The sequence below is a fragment of the Glandiceps talaboti genome, chromosome 8 (genome assembly GCF_964340395.1).
Source record: "Glandiceps talaboti chromosome 8, keGlaTala1.1, whole genome shotgun sequence".
Classification (NCBI taxonomy): Eukaryota; Metazoa; Hemichordata; class Enteropneusta; family Spengelidae; genus Glandiceps; species Glandiceps talaboti.
In genome coordinates this window covers 13,705,744-13,725,537 of record NC_135556.1, presented here as the reverse complement: position 1 = coordinate 13,725,537, position 19,794 = coordinate 13,705,744, and the positions used below count along the sequence as shown (strand labels likewise).

General features: G+C 32.1%; 1 protein-coding gene across 2 annotated transcripts in view; it reads right to left on the bottom strand.

Annotated features, from left to right (window-relative positions):
• Positions 1–19,794, bottom strand: part of LOC144438936 (uncharacterized) — a 106,045-nt gene that overhangs the window by 54,400 nt on the left and 31,851 nt on the right. The gene's annotated exons all lie outside the window — the stretch shown is intronic.

Below are 19,794 nucleotides of genomic sequence, written 5' to 3'. Positions count from 1 at the left end.
TTCAGTTCTAAGACAAGACCAATGAACTACCCCATATATCCGATGACAAATTGTTCAAATGAAAATGATCGCATTAGAGATGTGCCTTTTGGGGTCAAAATACTTTATTGTGGTGTGTGAAAATGCTTTAACTCAGCTTAGAAATGAAAGGTTCTTGTTTAAAATTTATCGATGCAATAACATTAGTAAATCTTTTATGGGCTACTTCATATCTCAATGTCAATGGTATTGGAAACGCTATTTTTAGCAAAGCTGATTTAAATCATAAACACTCTCTATGACTAGAACAGGTTCATTTATGCTACAGAGATGTGCGTTTTGGGTCAAAAATGTCACATTTGGTAAAAAAAAGTTCAACTCCAAAACTGCTAGGCAGATTGGCCTGAAATTTGGTGGGAATGTTCTTAGGGGCATGATAATTTAGATGAGTCCATTAGTTATATGCAAATTATGGTTAACAATGTGTCCTTTTGGTCAAAAGTCTTTAATTCCAAAATTACGAGCAGATTGGACTGAAATTTGATGGGGATGCATCTGGGGGTCAGTAGTATACAAAATAAGAAAGCTAGCGCAGTCCCTTTTTAATCTATTATATAGCCAAATAAAGTCTCTTTCCTATATTAATAAATGTATTAATATATTTTTTTATATCTATATAATCCGTTAAAAGACAAAATAAATCTTATTCATAAAAATTGACTAAAAAATGACTAAATTTGTTGTAGTTGTTATAAGTAAATTAATCGCATCCTTCGGTACCACTACCGGTAGTGAGGTCACAGATCCTACCGGTGTTTATTTAAACAGATAATAAGTATGTATGTACACACAGTCTTGCCAGTCTTGCCAGTCTTGTCAGTCTTGCCAGTCACACTGTCGGCTAATCACATACATTAGTTAAATGTATCATGTCTCTAATTGAACTGCCCCTCAGGTCACAGCTGTCGCTTCAGGTTACCACAGGAATGTTTATGCGTAGCTGTATAGCAGGGCAAGTTGGTTAAGCTAACGCACTAAACATCTTTCAACATGTCACAAATATTTTCACTCGCTACATACTGTTTTTAGGTCAGATTACAAAGGTTATCAATGTTAGGTTATTCAATTAAACAGATAAGAATAGATATGTATATACATACATACAAAGACCATTAATCGAAATGTCAAACTATTGTTCTGGATTTTGGATTTGTCTTATACGAGAGAATTGTTTCACTTGCGGTAGGTCGGCACCAGAATTCAAATGTGTCAAGTGTAATAAACGCTTTCGGCATAAACATAATTTTTTAAAACATTTAAATATAAAACATTCCTGCGAGAATAGAAAACGTGAATATCCTAATGAATGTTTAACATGCAAACGTGTTTTTCCTGAATTCGTATGTAATAAATGTGGATTTGCATATACATATAAATGTCATTTTAAGATACATTTAAAGAGAAATACACCTTGCATTAAACAACTTAAGAGAGATTATATTTATGAATGTGGTGAAGAAATTAAATAGTTATTCTTCCTTATATACCTTATATACATATATAAAAATAAAAGTTGTAAGTTTAACAAGTTTTCAATGTTTTTAAGACTTACAAGTTAAGAAGAAAAAAGCAATTAAACTAATAAATTTATATATGAATATATAAATCTTTTGATTATATACAATATGACAAAGATTTTGAACCCACGCACTAAGCGAATGATAACAGTTGGCGGACGTGCATACAATAAGCTTTTACAGAATGGCAGTTTACAACATTTACCTAGGGTTTATATGACAAAGATTTTGAACCCACTCACTAAGCGAATGATAACGGTCGGTGGACGCGTATATAATAAACTTATACGGAATGGCAATCTACAACCATTGCCTGAGAATATCTTAGATTGGTCGATACCTAGTGGTCTCCCCCGACCATTGATGGAACAATATATCATTAATCCTATTACCAAACGCATGATTAAAATAGGAAATGATACGTATCAAACTTTTATTAATAAAGGCTATCGTCACGTTGGTGGTGTTTTAATACCACCTAAATACCGTGAACTCGAGAGAGCTTTTAGAGGCTACGTTAAGTCGTATGAAATTGATATTACTGCGAATGAACCTCATACGCAATTAATTGAAAATAAATATTTAATAAAAGAACTTTTAAAACAAAATTTAGAAGATCAAGGTGGAATAAAAGCAATATTAACCTTGAATATAAAATTTGCTAAATACAACTTAAACGGTAACGCAAGTAACGCAAGTAACGCAAGTAACGGTAATAACGTAAACAATATGGACACTGAAATAACAAATAATGGTTATTTTAATAGTAGTCCATTAGTAATTACAAATACTGATCAAATAGACGAACAAATGAGCGTAAGTTTCGAAAGAATTCTTGAACACATCGCTAAATGGCTACGTGAAGGTTCTGGTTGGCGAGTAAAAACGTTGCTTAATTTTTATGTAAATATTGTAAGATACGAACCTTTACGAGGTAACTCATATATGAAATTACCGAAACAACTACAAAACCCAATGAAGGGCCTCATTAACATACAAAATAATGACGATGAGTGCTTTAAATGGTGTCATTTAGCGTATAAGTTCCCAGTTGAAAAGGATAAATGTAGACCATCTAAATACAAACAACATATTAACGATTTAGATTATAGAGGAATCACATTTCCAGTAACCATAAAACAAATTCCTAAAATCGAAAACCAAAATAATATATCGATTTCCGTATTTGGTTATAGTAACAAACAAGCATATCCAATTTATATTAGTAAACAAACTAGTGAAGTGGTAGCAGATCATCTCGATTTACTACTAATAACTCGTGATGATACCGAAGGGAACCAAAAACATTACGTTTGGATCAAAGACTTTAATCGATTCATGCATAGTATAACAAATCATAATGGAATAAAACATTTCTGTAGATATTGTTTACAGCATTTTACAACTACAGAGATTTTAAATAAACATAGTCCCATTTGTTTTGAAATAAACAAGACGCAGGCTATACGGTTACCAACCGAAGAAAATAAATGGTTATCATTTAAAAATTACCCTAAACAATTAAATACACCATTTGTTATTTACGCAGATTTTGAATCTATAACCGAAAAAGTGAATAATACTAATAATAATACAGTATTTACGCAACATTACCAAAAGCATGAAGTATGTAGTTTCGGTTATAAACTAGTCTGTTGTTACGATGACACATTTAGTAAAAAAAGTGTTATTTACAGAGGGCCAGAGGCATCCAAGAAATTCATGGAAATGATGTTATCGGAAGTTGATTATTGTAAGGATATTAAACAACGGCATTTTAACAAGCCTCTGTGTATGAGTACAAGTGATGAAAACTGTTTCCAAAAAGCGACGCAATGTCATATTTGTGAAACACCATACAAGAAAACTGATATACGAGTCCGTGATCATTGTCATATTACCGGTAAATATCGTGGTTCAGCGCATGAATCTTGTAATATCAATTTCCAAGTAACGAAGAAAATACCCGTTATATTCCACAATTTAAAAGGATATGACAGTCATTTCATCGTACAAACCCTTGAAAATTTTAATGAAAAGATTAGTATTATCCCACATTCTATGGCTATAATGGTTGGTACTAATTTAGTCTTCATAGATAGTTTAAATTTCTTGAATGCTTCATTAGAAAAACTCGTTAATAACACGAGTGATTTTAAATACACGGAACAAGAATTCCCTAATAGTTTAAAATTATTAACGAGAAAAGGTGTATATCCTTACGATTATATGGATTCCACCAAAAAATTCAATGATATTAATCTTCCACTAAAGGAAACATTCTATTCTATTCTAAATGAGACTGCTATTACCGATGAAGATTATGAGCATGCGCAAGATATATGGAAGCATTTTAATATGCAAACCATGGGTGATTACCATGATCTGTACCTTAAAACTGATGTACTTTTATTAACTGATGTATTTGAAGATTTCCGAAAAACATGCAATCTATACTATAACCTCGACCCTTGTCATTACTTCAGCGCTCCAGGATTATCTTGGGATGCCTGCTTAAAAATTAATCTCGAACTATTAACGGATATAGATATGCATCTTTTTATAGAAAAAGGTCTTCGTGGAGGTATTTCATATATATCCGCTGGCCATGCAAAGGCAAACAATCCATATATGAAAGATTATGACTCAACCCAGGAATCAAAATATATCATATATTTAGACGCAAATAATTTGTATGGTTGGGCAATGGTTCAATCTTTACCAACGGATGGTTTTAAATGGGTTGATATAGATTTGCTTGACTGTAAAGACTGCAAAGGCTTAAGTAAATACTTAGATAATTATACCAATGAAAGTGAACGTGGATTAATTCTTGAAGTCGATCTGGAGTATCCTAATGAGTTGCACGATCTTCATAACGATTATCCTTTAGCTCCTTAGAGACTATGTATTACCGAAGATATGTTATCTCTGCATAATAAAAAGATACGTGACTTATTTAATATCAAATGCGGAAATATAGAGAAATTAACTACAACTTTGAAACCGAAAAGGAATTACGTATTTCATTTCCAAAACTTAAAACAATATTTATCACTCGGTTTAAAAGTCACTAAAATCCATAGAGCTATTGAGTTTAACCAATCGAAGTGGATGTCACAATACATTTTTTTTAACACGGAAAAAAGAAAGAAAGCTAAAAATGCCTTCGAAAAAGATTTCTTCAAACTAATGAATAACTCTGTATTTGGACCATGATGAATGTACGTAAGCATCGTAATATAAAATTATGTACGACAAAAAACCCCCAAAATTAGTATCTAAACCAACGTTTGTTACGCAAAAAAATTATAACGAAAGGATTGGTTGCTGTTGAAAACAAAAAGGAAAGATTAACCCTAAACCAACCTTTATATGTTGGGATAAGTATTCTTGATTTATCCAAAACTTTAATGTATGACTTTCATTACAACTATATCAAAGAAAAATATGGTTCATTAGCCAAGTTGTTATTCACAGATACAGATTCATTAATGTATGAAATTAAAGCTGTTGATCCCTATAAAGATTTCTATCGAGACAAAGACCTGTTCGATAATAGTGATTACTCAACTGAGAGTCCATACTATTTTGGTTTTAATAAAAAAGTAATCGGTAAAATGAAAGATGAATGTGCCGGTTTGCCAATTACCGAATTTATTGGACTTCGAAGTAAAATGTACTCTTATATCACAGAAACTTTAGTAAATGGAACTGCTTCGACTTCGTCAACCCGGAAAGCAAAAGGTATTAAAAAGATAGTTATTAAAAAGAATATTACTCACGAGGAATATAAGACTGTCCTTTTTGAAAATTTACAAAAGAGACATTCTATGAACACTATTCGATCTATAAATCATCAGATCGGTAGTTATACAATTAATAAGACTTCTTTGAGTTGCTTCAATGATAAACGCTATGTTCTCGATCATCGTAACACGTTAGCATATGGTCACGTTAATTTACCGACCGATAGGAAGGATGGTACTGTAAGAAACGTTAGTAGTAACCTTAGTAACCTTAGTAACCTTTAAGTTAGCTCGAGTAGAAATGAAATTGGCCGACCATTAAAATCTATTGGCATGTTATTTTGATCAGTTATCCAAATTCGAAGATTAGTTATATACATTTGATTGATGGGTACTGGAATATTATCGGGAAATGAATAAGTAGTAGCTTTTCCTATATCATCCTGGTCCTCTAACATTAAAATTTGTAAATAATTAGACCTTTTCCCATTGATGTAATTAGTAGGTGTATCTATAATATCGCAATGGACTACGTATTCAGTCACAGTAAGAAAATTTGCTCTGTTTGGACTAATACCCGATGAAATATATTCTTTCTCTTCAAAACCAAGTAATCTCGCAAAATTCTTAGGCTTTGAAAAGTTTACTTTAACATTATCACCGAGTACCATCTGTGTTTTTCCCGTTGCTACAATTCTCTTAAAATTAATTAATTGCGATCTACCAATCGCTTGCGATAATGTTTCTTCATTGTAATTACCCGGTTCTACTTTTTTAACTGATCGTTTAGGGTTAACGGTAAAAGCAATTTCATTGTTTTCTTTCGTAATATTATACCAGGAATTATATAGTTTACACTCTAATAATCGTATCTGTTTATAACCAACCAGCGTTTCTGTAAAATTGGTAGTAATATCACTAGATTTTTCATATATACAACTTCATTGTTTTAATATTATATTATATTATATTATATATTATATATTATATATACAAAAATACAAAATAATATGCCATCGCCATCAGATTTTGGACTAGGTAAGATAACACCTCGAGGAATTGGACTTAATGATCTCAGAGATATTAACGCAAAAAATTTATACGGACGAGATAATAATAAAGATTTTGTTTTAAGATGGAAAAATGAAAAGAAAAAATATAGTATAGAACCATCGACGGTTCAATTAAACCACGAACATACTAATAATTTAGCAGATTTAAATGATGTGGATGATACGATTGAAGAATATAAAGTATCTAAATATCATGTACCATTTGGTTTTGCATATAGCAACAGAGCTGCTACGTTCTATACTTTTGATTTACCACGGGATTATGCCGAAATGCTTGAAAAGCCATTAACCATTGATCATGGTTTAACTGATCGAGTTCCTTATGTGACAGTTTATAACGATAATGATAAAACATTTAAATTAACTGATATCAGACATTATTTACCGGAACCAGATCCTAGATTAGACCTGTTGAACTTAACGCTGCATTTAAAATTGGGTTCTATAAAAACATTCGTAGATAGTGACAATATTTTTATTAGAAATATGAATTCAGGGAAATGGTTTTGTGATTATTCCCTTGATGAAGGAAATGTTATGTTATTTTATGATACGCAGTTTAAAACATACGCTTTGAAACCTATTGATGTGGCTAAACTAGAATTGTCTAGTGCTAGTGATGTGGCAGTGGATGATATGAAGAAAGTAACCAGCGGTACCATTATTATCGAATGTATTAAATTAAACACCGAGGGTGAATACGATACTTTCTTAGATGGATTTTCAATAAAGTGCGAACAACGTACATTATTAACTATTAAAATTCATATTGAGAACGAGAATATTAACGTTACTTTTACAAAAAATAAAACGTTACCTAAATTAGTGGAAGCATTACAGGAAAATGAAGTGTCACACGCAATAACACAAGGGTTAAAGTTTCTAAATATTAAAACAATAACTTTGAAACGTTTGTTTCTTATAGATTTTAAAGTATTTTAAATATAAATTTAAAAAAAATTAAAAAGATTAATTATATATACACATACACATAATGTAATAATGACTGCAACAATTAACTCTCGCAGCTTATCTCTTAATGATCTTAAGGATATTAAAATTAAGAAACCAATCACAGGTGTTAAATATCACTTAGAATATGGAAATAATACGTTTAAATTAAAACCGATTCCACCTCCAAAGCCATCGGAGCCAGACAAGATTGCGATAATTGAATTAGATTATAAAAGCTAGATTATTCGTAAATGAATTTTCTCATATAATAAACACGGATAAAGTAATATTTGATAGTGATACAAATGATTACTTTATTCAACCAGGAGCTTATCACATTCAACATTTTATAGACTCCGCTAGTATTTCTAAGGATATTGAAGAGAGCTCAATAATTAATTTTAATATAAAATTCGATGATAAAATTAAAATATCTCATTCAACATTTGTTATAAACAAACAAATTATACCGGCATCTGTGTCTCGATTAATTCATACTAAAAAAAGGGTTAAAGTCACTCATAGTTTTACGGTCTTCGATCGCAGTTATAGAAAAATAACTTATCGTTCCACTTTGATTATCAAACCTTTAAAAAATAATATTTTTAAATATATAGTATAATTGTAGTGATACCACAAATGATTGATCAAAATATTAAAATGGTACAAGACCTAGTCGATTATCTTATACGAGTATGTAGTGCGTATAGACGTTCTTATAAATTATTAAGTCGTGTTAATAAAGGGATACTTATTACTAGTGGAATTATTTCAGGTATTGGTGCATTAGCTGCCGTTCCAGCGATACCGGTATTTGTTAGTTTATTAGCAGCTGTTCCTATAGTCGTTACAGTTGTAAACCAAAACTTAAAATTATCGGATAAAGTATCACGATTAAAAATACAATATAAGAATTTCAAAGAATTACTAACATATACGCAAGCAAATATTTACTCCGAAACATCTCAAGAACTTATTCAAAAAGTATTTATGAAGTCTCTCGAAATGCAAAAAAATGCTAATTATACTCCACCTTTAGAACGTTATTTAAAGTATTATAAACTGAATGGTTATTCAGACACTGGAGGTACCGGACCGCACCGAAGGGTGGGTGGTACGAAATCAAAAATAGTGAAAAATAATGTTTACTAATATAATACACTATGGATCAGTATTTGCGAGACTTGTATTATAATTCTGATTTAGCATACAGCGGCATCGCAAAATTGTGGCGTAAAATCAAAGACGATGTGAAACAAAAAAAAATTAAAAAAATTAAGCATAAGGAATTGAAACAATGGTTGGAACAACAAGAGGTTTACACTATGCACAAACCAGCGATTAAAAAGTTCCCTTACCGCAAAGTATATGTTTCTGGAATCGATGATCAGTGGCAAGCCGACATTGTAGATATGCCTAATGACCAGAGTGGGAACCGTGAGAATCATGGGTATCGTTACATCTTGACTGTTATCGATGTGTTATCTAAGTATGCCTGGGCGATACCACTCAAGTCAAAACGTGGTATTGAAATGGCTGACTCCTTTGAATTAATTTTTAAAGACCGTGAACCGAATAAAATACAATTTGATGAAGGACGAGAATTTTATAATAAATACGTTAAAGATATCTTCGAAAATCGTGAAATTGAGTGGTTTAGTACACGGTCAGATAAAAAGGCATCGGTTGTCGAGCGTTTTAACAGGACACTTAAATCACGTATGTATAAATATTTTACCGATAAACAGACTAGACAATGGGTTGATGTACTAGATCATTTAGTGAATGGTTACAACAATACCTATCACAATTCAATCCACATGACTCCGAAGGAAGCATCGTTTGGTATAATTTGTACGGTGCTTATCTCACTGTTGAATATGGAACTCCGAAGTTTAATATCGATGATACCGTGAGAATTTCTAAATATAAGAATGTGTTTGCCAAAGGATATCTACCAAACTACACGCGTGAACTTTTCAAAATCAAACAAATTATCTTTGGTCCCGTTATTATTTACACTCTGGAAGATTTATCTGGTGAAGACATTGAAGGCACGTTTTATGAGCAAGAATTATCGATTGACACGACTAAAGAATCGAAGCAATACAAAGTTGAAAAAATATTACGTAAGAAAAAAATCAAAGGCCATGAATACGCATTGGTAAAATGGTTAGGATATGACGATAAATTCAATTCTTGGGAACCGATTGAAAATATCAAAGAATTAAAATAATATAATGTAATAATATATAGTAGAAAATGTTTGGAGAACGTAATATAACTAAATTTTTAAAGAAGTACAGAGACGTCCTTGGTTTTAATATAGAGCTAGAATGGGACAACTTGAGAAGGAAAAATATGCACGTATTAATAGTAAATGCAGGAGAAAAATTGAAAGATCAAAAATTATATCAGACTATTTTATCCTTTAGTAAAGAAGTCGAAAAAAAGAATTTTTTTAAACGTATAGAATTCATAAATTTATTTCCGGAGACAGAGGACAATCAAGAGATTAATTTTTTAAATGAATACTGGGTTCTTAAATTAATACAAGATACTAGAAACAGACGTATATTTCAAGATAATTATGGAAATTTATTAGTATGTTTTATATAGTTTCACATAGTTTCATATAATTTATGTAATCCCTTTAATATATATGTATTAGAAAAATGTGGTCATTAGGATTACCAGATACGAAGTCCGTAGGGTTAACAAGACACAACAAGCCAAATTTATATAGACCGTTTTATACAGAATCACCACCATTAATACCACCAGGAAGAACGGAAACGACGAAGACGACCCTTCGGAAGACGAAACCACCCTTCGGAAAGCCACCTTTATCCGCACTGCAAGGACCGAAAGGACCGCAAGGAAGAGTCGTACCGGAACTGCAGGAACTGCAGGAACAGCCCCACTTTCCAAAACCATTTACTTTAGCACAAAATGCTAATTATGCACTACATCAACCATTTGATGAAAAGATGGATTCGAAGGACGATATACGAAACATATTAATCAATATGGTTGTTTATGTAAGTGAAACCGATCGATTCAATATAAAATTGAGAGATATATTCAAAAACTATATATTAATTCATAAAAATGCAGACAGTGCTAACAAGTGGTTGAAAGGTCCAAATATGGGTTACTGGGATCAACAATTGAATTTTGCTGTTTGGTTAGCTACGACCGGATGCGGTGTTAGTATTCATGATCATCTGTATAATGATGATATTCCGAAACAGATTCAATCATTTTTTAGATTTCACATGTACTTTACTATAAGAAGAATATTGAATGAACTTTCTTGCCCACTACCTGACGATCCCGATACTTTTAATAAAATCGATAATTTATATGACTTACCGTCTTATCATAAAATATGCGATGAATTCGGGTTAGATTATAATACAGATTTCAGATTCATGTATGACACATCGGGAAACAATGGTATAGGTGTCGGTTATGAGTGGTGGAAAAAACCATATATAAAAGATATTCAATATAAATATCAAGATAAAATGGTTGAATTACCTTATGCTCCAGATGAGGCTCGTTGAAGTTGGCATTGGTATAAATTTCAAAATCCCGATTATAAGCAGTACAATTATTTTGCTTTACCAAATAGCATGGGTTTTACGCAAGCTGGTTTAGGAAGATTAAATCGATCGATCGAATCTTATGTATATTGCGTGTTAGGAAGTCAAGCAGACACGCGAGTAAGTATAGCAGACTCTGGCGGTGCTGGTCAAGAAACGAGACAAAAAATGATTTCATTACTCGAGGATGAGACGAGAGGCATTAATGAGGACGATAGTATACCACGTTATCAAAATGTAATTAATGCAACGAGGGTAAAGTTAGATCTAGCTATTTCTCCTTCTTTATGGTTAATCCGGAGTAAAATGATTATTAATTTGAATATGAATGTGGCGGGTTATAACAATTTCTTACAACAAGCGACGGAAGATATGAAGTTCGGTTATAACAACATAAATAATGACGTAAAAGAATCGGCATTAAAAGAAATGGAAGGCCATGATGATCCGGTGCAACGACTAGATACGCCAGCAGTGGTAGCAGCCGAAGCAGCGGTCCTACCTCCGGTAGCGGTAGCAGCGCATGGTGAGAGCCCTGGCGGTGACGTTGTTCATGAATATTCTACGATGGGAATAATAGTCGGGATAATAATTTTAAGTTACTTATTTATATAGTCTTGTCAGTATTTGTATAATATTAGTAAGACTGTACCGCAAGGAAGACGGCTGACTATATTCCTTTCGATATTAATGTAGATGAAAATGTAGATGACCCTGAAGTAGACTTGGAAATGACACCAGCGGATGACTACGAACAAGATTCCTTGGATTTTGAATTAATGGAGCTGGAAACATCATTCACAGAACCCATTCCTAGCGATAGCGTCGGTGGCCCCGTTGGTGCTGGCAGTGCTGGAGCTAAACTGACTGAATTTAAAAATAAAATATTGGAAGATACTATTGATGCAGTTATCCAAAAAAGTGGCGTGCCAGTTAATCGAACTGAATTACGATTCAATACATATGTAGGACATGATGGACAGTTGTATCATAACATAAGAAATCAACGGATTACAAGAAACGGTAAACTTTTAGCTTATAGTACAATAAAAAGTAAAATTGGTACTGCAGCTGCTAATAGGCTTTTCGAGGATACGACTTCGATTCCACCGGGGTCTACCAGTCCTTTCCAAAGGGTAAATGTGGATGAAGTAGCAATACAGGATTTAACACCATCAATGATTGGTAAATTAAGGGACCAACAAGCTTACCTCAGAAGAGACACTGTAGGTAATAAAGATGAAATCAGTAAGATTGAAAACAAAATTGAAGAATGGAATGAACTCAATCCTGAATATACAATCATGCGTAAAGAAATTGATACAGCAGTCAAAAGTTTAGAAGATTTGTATAATAGAAAAAAAGAATTGGAAAATAGACAGAGAATCGAAGAATTAACGCAAGATGAAAAAAAAGAATTAGGTAGAATTGAGATTCATATTTTAAAATATAATAAAGAAACTAATATTTTACACAATAAGTTAGCTGAGACATCTTCTTTGAAAGAAGTACTCAAAGACTCGAATCTTAGTATTAAAGATAAACTGATAATTCTTTTCAAATGCAATGGACTTACTATAGTTTCATTGGCAACAGCACTCGGTTTAATTATAACTACCATAGCCATTACATTAGGAATCAAATCACAACCCGTTGGTCCTACCGGTAGTCCTCCTAGCGGTAGCGGTAGTGGTGGTCCAGTCAAAGCGGTCCGAAGGGTTATTAAACGTGTTGCGGATGTATTAAAATGGTTAGGTAATAAAGCAGCTATAGCACTGCCGGGTATTATCGGTTCTATCGTGTCATTCGTTTTAAAAACAGCGGGACAAGTTGTAGGATTTATAGCTGAACATGTATGGTTGTTGGCAACTGCAATAACGATATACCTTTATAGGAGGCTTTCCGGTCGGTATGAACGGATTTTACTGCTACGCACTAAACAAAAAAAATAAATAAATAAATAGTATGATATATAGTATAGTAAAAGAAAAAATGCCTTACAATAGAGAACTACAAGGTGACTACTCAAAATTGAACGCACTCGGTAGTAAAGGAGAACGAACTCATCACGTTGTAATGAATAATCCAAATAGTGCAAAACCCGGTGAACATTTATATATCAGATGTCCAAAATTAGAAAACACTGTTGTTCTAACGGGTAAATTCAATCTCGTTTTTGATCTTAAACTAAATGGTCATAATAAGAACTTCGTTGTTCAAAACCTGTCCGCTAACATCATCAGTAATTTAATTTTAAAATTCGAAGGGGCAAAATTAATGGATTTATCAAACTACAATTTAATACAAACGTATACAGATCTCTATTCGGATAGAACAAATAAAACGCTGTATGGAATTCAGTCAGAAAATCTCCGAAAATTGAGAAGCGATAATATCGATGGAGTTGGTGGCGGGAATTATTTAGGAGAGGGTGCACTTCATAAGGCATATGGTAAAAAATATGCGATCGATCTAGCGAAATTGCATCCTATAATGAATGGTCATGGAGCCGTATATCCTTCGAGCTTAGGAAGCCATTTCGAATGGGAGATTACTCTCGCTCCCGTTAATAAAATCCTAGTAAGTGAAGACACGACTGGTTGGGATTATGCTTTAAAAAATATTCAACTTGAATATGAAACGATAAGAGATCCAAAGTTAGCTATGGAAATTAATGGTTATTATAACAGCGGTAAAAGTTTTCTTTACGAGCATATTCATCATGAGAGAACATTTAACTTCCCCGATACGGAAACAATTATTAACCAGAACATTAATGTACCGCGTAGAAGCTTGAAAGGAATTTTTATATTATTCAGTACACCACAGCTACAAAATGCATTAGACACCGAACTATTCTTTAATCCTAGTATTAATTCTGTTTCAATAACGATAGAAGGTATCGCAAATAAAGTGTATGCACAGGGATTATCTCCTAGAAAATTTTGGGAAGAAACCAGACGTTATTTCATGTCATCCGAGTTCTGTTGCGATAAACTAGAGGAAATAACTGAGGAAAACTTTCTATTAAATAAATATTGTTTGTTTATTGATTTAAGAAGTTTTAAGGATAATAGATATCACGGTAGTGGTCTGACAGTCATGAATACAAAAGATGGGGTTCAACTGGAAATTCAACGAGAATCCACAGACCCGCAAGTAAAAATAACCGCAAATATTTTCATTATAAGTGATGCCAAGCTTAATATTGAAGGATCTAAATTAAAATCTATTATGTATTAACATTATTAACATATATTAACATTATTGATAGCCCTGGCGGTATAGGATAGCCTGAGGATAGTATATACTGAAGATCCTACCGGTATACTCTACCAACGCTAAAGCTAGGAAAATGAGCCGAAGCAGCAGCAGCATCTGGCTTGACCCTCCTTTCAATATGCTTATTAGTGCACCGACATGTTCGGGTAAAACAGAGTTCATTATGGAACTACATTTGTATTACAAACGTATTATAAAAACGTATTCGATTATATAATCATAATCTGTCCGACGTTCATAAACAATAAAGCTTACGATAAAAAATGTATTTACAAAGACTCAGACATTATTATAATGATTCCCAACATAGAAAAAATAAACGAAACTATTGAACTCGCGTATGAGTGTTATAAAAGTAATGAAAATAACCCTTCGGCAAAAAACCTTACTAGTCTAATTATACTAGATGACTGCGCTTTCACGAAGGATGTCAAATCTCGTGTCAATATTTTAACTAAGTTAGCATTTTCAGCTCGTCATGATAATATTAGCGTATGGGTACTTACGCAACAATTTACGAGTATCGCTAAGACATTTCGAGAAAACATCGGTATGCTAGTTCTTTATTACACACCGAGTAAAAATGATGTTAAAGAAATAATTGAAAACTATGGAATGGAATTAAATAAGGAAGAAATTAGTGAATATATAAAACAATTAAAAAATACTCCTTATAGTAAATTAGTATTTCGTTTAAGACAACCATATAGTATAGATTTAGTATAACTAAAGTGGAACGATCTAGTATAATTAATCTGGTACAGTCTTGGCAGTTATGTTAATCAATTATATTTTATGGCTATTTATTCAGTTAGGTATCATATACTATTTTTTTTAAATAAAATATTTAATACAAATATATAATATAAAACTTGTGAAATGGAACAGTCGTTGGCAGAAATTTTACAGCCAGTTGAATCAATACCACCACACCGGAAGGAAGGAACAACACCCGCACCGACCGGAAGCGCCGCGAGTGTAACATCAGAGCAAGCATCTCCAATAGTTACGTACAGAGAAAGATTACTTTGTATCATTGCTGCTGGACAATCAAAAGCTTTCTTAGGAAAAAATTTCACTCTCGAATATATTGAAAAAGCGAGCGATAAAGAAATTGAAAAATATTATAAGATATATGAAAACACTTACAGTTCTCTCGTCAGTGACAACATTGTAAATGGAGTTTTATTTGGGATTAGTAAATTAGTAGGACTTGTTCTTCCAGTACATGATGTGAATAAATTAAGTGACGACTTGAAAAACAATTTTCTCGTTACGAGTCAATTCAAACAACTTACTGGAAAGTTAGCATATAATTATGGTCCTCTTTTGGCATTGACAAGTGGTGGTGTCACTATTTTAAATAATATAGAGTTTCACTCTTACAGTAACTTTACAACACACAATGCATCCTTCGGTCACACTTGTCACCACAAGAAAAGTGACTTAACTGAAAAGACCGGTAGGAATAGTCAAATTGAAAAAAATGACTTGAATGACTTTAATAACCCTTCGGACTTGAGTCAACTTGATCAAGAACTTATTAGAGAATTTGTTATAGAACTTGATCAACAACATGAACAAGAACTTGATCAAGATATTGAAAACAACTTGAAATTGACTTGATTAAAAATAAAATAATTTAAAAAAAATATTTTAAATATTTTGTATTAAACATATATATAGTATAAATATATTACATACTATAATGATGACATCAAATTTTGAACTAGGTATTGGAAGATCTCAAGGACTTGCACTTAATGATCTTAAAGATATTAAATTACCAAATTTATCTGAACGACATAATAATAAAGATTTTGTTTTAGATATAATCATGAGTCTAAAACATTTACTCTTCACCCTTATCCCAAGAAAAGTAACTTGAGTAATGACTTGAATGACTTGAAAAATAAATTAAATGACTTGAGACAACATGTACAAGAACTTGTTAAAGAACTTGATCAAGATATTGAAAACAACTTGGAACTTGACTTAGTTGAAAAGAGTTTCAAAAAATTAAAGTAATTTAAAAAAATATTTTGTATTATATAGTTATTATATAGTTATTATATATATTAGTGTAAAAATGAGTGATACAGAAGTCGAAGCAAGTGTAACACAACCCAAAGTAGAAACTCAAGTAAAAACTCAAGTAGAAACTGTTACTACAAACAGTCCGAAGGGTAAAACTAAAAATCCAGGTCGAGTTGAATGGGGAAAAAAATTAGCAATAATTTCAGCTGAAGCAAAAAAACGAAAAAAATTAAAAATGAAAATCGATAGAGTAAACGATAACGTTAAATCAATAGGACCAACGGAGACAACTGAAAGCAATGAAAGCTCGCAATTTAATAATACTATGGTTTTATTAACTCTTGGTTCATTAGTAATTGGAGCAGCTGGTTTATATTATAAAAGACAATGGTTTTTACAATCAAGTGTAAACACCAAGTCGTCACCAGACCCGCAAGCGTCTAAACAATTAACTACATTCCGGTCGGTAGAATCAGTTAAAAATACAGCTCCGCAAGCTCTACTTGAAATGGAATAACATTAATTATTTTTTATTTCATTTATTCCATTTATTTCATTTATTTTTTATATATATTATATAATATATACGCAATATAACTGAAAGCAATGACGGACTATACTAAACTAATCGTAAATGGCCTATATGATGGTGCAGTTTTATCTGCTTTAACAATAGCAAATAGTTTTATACTTGACAAGACTATAAAGATGGCTCCAGACAGTCCTAAAACAAGTACTTCATTCAAGAAGTTTGCTTATCTCGCAATAGCTGTGAGTGGATCAGTATTAGAGAAAGATATGTTGGAACAAAGAAATATGTTGCCAGTTGATCCTTATAAAGGAATGTAATATATTAAAAAAGAATATATCTTAATAGTATATATACTATACAAAGTTACACGTATTTATTTGGCATGGGTGCGGCAATTGCGATGATAGTTGGTGGAGCTATTTTAAATGCAACTGCCTTTGTTGGAGGTAGTTATATAGCTAAGGCAGCTTCAGGTGACGATGATATGAAAGAAGAACATGAAAAAGAATTAAATAGACATGATTTAGCTTTGGAGATTTCAATAAAGATCGAGAAGTATGGTTGGAACATAGACAGAAAGTATTAGATTTTATAGCGAAACAAAAAAATTTAGATGTTCATGCGAGACAAAATCTCGTTCTGACTGATCAAAACTTAAATTTATATCTTGAATTTCATCCAGAGACACCCTTCGGTACGCAGAGTCCTACCACCGGTAGCGGTAGCGGCGGTACACTCACCAGTCTTGCCAGTCTTAAAAATGAACCCGAATTTAGTAACTATTACCAACCTTCCAATGATATGAAGTTATATCAATACATTTATTTAGCTGGTGGTGGAATATTATTAGTTTATTTAATAAAAAAAATAAATAATATAACATAATATAATATAATAAATTGATAAACTAATAAACTAATAAACTAACTATACTGTAAGAATCGTAAGACAATGGAATGTCAATTATGTAAACGACTTTATTGTGATTTAATGAACAAAAAAGTAAACGAAAAAAAATGGTATAACATCGTACATTGTAACATATGTAAAAAAAAATAATATACCTCATGATGACCAACGGGTTATTTGTAAAAACATTTGTGGTAAGATCTATGGAAGGTTTCACTGTTTTGACTGTTGTAATTCATTAAATAAACCTTTAGATAAATCTTCAGATGAATCTTCAGATAAATCTTTAGATGAATCTTTCCGAAGAAAACTTTAATCAAAAAACTAGAAGTCGCAGCAACAGTCGAAGCGTCTATAACCCTAAAAACCATATTAAAAAAGTTTTAAAAAAATATAAACTAAATTATTATCTTTTAAGAACTGTTACTATAATATTTTTATCAATTAGTGAAGTTTCAACTAAAGTTTATATAGAACCAACACGATATCGATCACTCAACTTTAGCGTAATTATAAAAGCAATTCTATTATATTTAGGAGAATATCGGGAAGCTGCACTATAGAGTTGAAAATGGAAGCATTTTCGCAGAATCAAATTTTAAAACGATTTTGGGATAAATGGAATGCAGAATATCCAGAGATAGTGAGACTTAGTTGGTGGCGTTTACGATGGCGTCAAATCTTTTTAAAACTGAAGTCTTATTATTTGTTTAAATAAACACCGGTAGGATCTGTGACCTCACTACCGGTAGTGGTACCGAAGGATGCGGTTAATTTACTTATAACAACTACAACAAATTTAGTCATTTTTTAGCCAATTTTTACGAATAAGATTTATTTTGTCTTTTAACGGATTATATAGATATAAAAAATATATTAATAAATTTATTAATATAGGAAAGAGACTTTATTTGGCTATATAATAGATTAAAAAGGGACTGCGCTAGCTTTCTCATTTTGTATACTACTGGGGTCTACAGAAATATCAAGCATATAATGATTACATGAATGATATGCAAATTAGGTGTAAATGAGTTGTCAATGAGACTAAAACTTGGTGAGATGTTACTAGAAGTGTTATTCTGCAGATTTTCAGTAAAATATTTTGGAGAAAGCAACAATGACTACGCCCATAGCACAACCAAATGGCAGTGCATTTTGGTCAAATAGTAATAGTATGGCAAGTGAGTAAATTCTCAAAAATGTATGCAAATATCCTTAGACCCATAACCATGCCCATCGCAACAGCCAAACGGTGGTGTATTTCACAAAGCTAACAGGAGATTATTAGACAGATAAACAAACCTTCAAAAAATATATGCAAATGTACCTAGCAACAAGACAACGTCCATAGCAACAGCTAAATGATCACCTATATCGCAAAGGTAACAACAGTAATTAATGGACAATTGAATAAACATGCAAGAAATGCATGTAAATGTGCCTAGCAACAGTACCACGCCCATATCAACAGCCAAATGATCAGGAATATTGCAAACATAAAGATATGTATTAATAGACAATTGAATAAACGTTCTAAAATGTATATAAATGTGCCTAGCAACAGTACCACGCCCATAGCAACAGCCAAATGATCACTTATATTGCAACGATGACAACAGGGATTAATAGACAAATAAGTAAACATTCAAAAAATGTATGCAAATATTCAGTCAATTATACAGTTGTGCTACAATGCCATTGGCACTATATTTCATTCAATCTAATATATCACACTACCATGATCGGTGGCAATTCTCTTAAACATCCATTGCGGGGGCTGAGTCATCTCCGATGACTGCTTGTACATGTTCATATAAAAGTTTGATTATTTCATCGCGGGATAAGATGGTTGGACGATTTAAATTCTTGTGGTTTCTTTTCGATGTAGTTGTATCGGTAGTATTTATTCTCATGGCTTTCATTATGTCCATGTTTTGATAGATTATACTAAAATGGTTTCCTACATGTCTCCGTGTTCAAAACGTGTTCACTACTAAGTATCTCTAAAAGTGGATTAGGGCCAAATTAAATTTAATCCTTATGAAGGCAAACCCTATTTGTAAAGACATTTCGTATGATATGTGGAATCTG